Here is a 2,607-nt window from a genome sequence, read left to right on the forward strand (position 1 = left end):
GAAAAAAGTGGACAATACCGACCACGTAAACATGGACATGAACGATTCGTGATAACTAGTAATGGATGGAATCACCCGGCAGCTCGCTGGCTGACGACCAAACCGTTTTATAGACCCACTAAAAAATTATTTCCCTAAAACTAAAATTACTTAAAAATAATTGAGGATTCCTTTTTATCTAACCTCATACTATTTTTCACAAATACCATGTATTTAAAACTATTTCAACACTTTGATAATTATAGTTTGAATTTTTATTTTAATTTATTCTTCACAGAGTATGAAAAAATTAAAATAGTTACAGTCTCGCTTGAATAAAAAAAAAATTAACAATATACTTTCAAAATTAATGTCTCAGTAGTATACTCTGCAATTATCTCAATAATTATTGTTATTAACAATAAATAAATAATTAAAAAAAAAATCAATAGTGTCAATTGTTTGGTTTACTTACATGCCAAAGGAACACAAACAAGCGTCACGTAAAAGCATAAAAAGAAAATAAAGTTGACAAGTAACGTGTCGGGTAACGAGGGTAACAATAAGTCCTTGGCGTTTTTAAAAGTTGCTCCATCACTCCATCACTATTTTTTTTTTTTTTTTTTTTTTTTTTAATCTAGATATTATCTTTCAGGAATTCCTATTCGAAACGATATTCCTTCACTAACAATGTAAATCTTGCTTAATCTTAAAATATATAAATAATATAATAATAGCACATTATTTGCCTGATGATTTTAATCTTAATCAACAGACTTCCGTTAATACACTTTAGATATTAAATAATTACTCAACTTTTGATGAATAAATTTGACTATCTTACCACTATTGTTTTATTTAACTCCAATAATAAAATAAAAAATTTAATAGCTATTGTAATTAAATTAAAAATAAGTTGAATATTATCTGAATCAGTAAATTCGATCGATGTTTAAAATAGTTTAAGATAATATGTAAAGTGAGACCTCGTTGAATACGCGTGAATAAATTTCATTAAAGTATATGTGTGTATGTTATGTCGGTACACGCTCGGTATTATGCTTTACGCTTAACGTTACTCTACCTCATGGATTGTTTTTTATTTTAATGATCCTCGCAGTTTAGTAAAATAGGTAGAGAATACACAGATAGATACTTAAGCGCATGAAATAGCAAAGATTGATCAAAATAGTGGATATTTAAAGGTCAAAACTAACGATGATCTGCAAGTGTAATCAGAAATCAGTAATCAGATATGCTGAGAGCTGATTTTGACCTCAACTATCTACTATCATTCTCTATAATTCTCTGTTATTTTAGGGCTCCTAGATAAATTAATCTAACGTTTAAATCTTAACTATAATTTGAATTAAACGTCTTTCACTTTAATTTACACCAAATTCTGATAAAAATTTACATTTTTCTCTTTATTATATTGTCACACATTTATTATTTTTTTTTTTAATTAAAACAAACTTTAATAAATTTCCAATAAAAACAGAAAAGTTTTATTTTAGCAGTGGTCCTAATTAAGCTATCGATTGTAAAACCTAACGAAGGTTGTAAAAAATTCCAATAATAGAATGGAATTAGTCAATCGTTGAAAATAAACTTTTTAAACTTTAGTAAAATATAGAATAAAAGAAGTTTATATGTATATAAGGAATGAGAGTACAGACAATAATTTGTCTAGTCTGTCTATTTCAGTGAGTGACATTAAATTGTAGCGAGATAAGGGCAGCAACAGAGTCAACGTCTGAGTAAGTAGAAAAAATCAAGTTACTCAGACGGGGTCTATGTACTTGGGATCTATTTTATATCTCAGGCAACACTTATACCAGACAACACGCGGTCATTGATTTGTAAATCAATTACTTAAGATTTTATACTATCGTGACATTTTAACAAAACTATTTATTATATTATTTAAAATAAATAACATCACTTTCATTTAAATTAATCCTTTAAGCGTCTTATTGTGCTTTTATAAAGCATATGTAGATTTTAAGATGGATTTAATTTGTAAAATGAGTCTAATTTAAAGTAAATTTGGCCCCTAAAGAGAGTCTTTCACCTACCTAGTTGTAGCAACTCAATCGTAATAAACTGAGTAAAATGGCCCGACTGAGTAAAATAAAAATAGGAAAAGGCCAAAAAAAAATAAAAATAAAAAAAAAGCTGATGGTGCGCGTGAGTTGATGGACTATATCTGTATATATAGATAAAAGAATCCAAACGAGGTTGAACGGGTTTAGTGTGTTCTGTTCATCCCCATTGCCCTTTCTTTAATTTTCTTACTCGTATCTACCGTCGTCCTAATATCTCTCTCGAGTCCCAAGACCCGAGTTTCTGCCCGTCTAGCAGCCCAGCAGTGGGTAATTCTCCATCTGGTATCTCCTCGATGGGAGTCTTTTGGTATTTTCGGCACCCCACAACACCTATCCGAGAAATCAAAGAGACTTTTATTCGTACATGTACCTCTAAATTACTCGAGTAGTAGTTATAGAAGTAGTAGTTGTAGTAGAAGAAAAAGCAGAAAAGAGAAAATATTGAGAGAAGCACAGTGGTGCCATCTAAAAACGTGAGGGCGTGGCGCTCGCTCCTAAGGGAGGCTTAGTCTAACTTTAA

Source organism: Cotesia glomerata, linkage group LG10, assembly GCF_020080835.1.
Source record: "Cotesia glomerata isolate CgM1 linkage group LG10, MPM_Cglom_v2.3, whole genome shotgun sequence".
NCBI lineage: Eukaryota > Metazoa > Arthropoda > Insecta > Hymenoptera > Braconidae > Cotesia > Cotesia glomerata.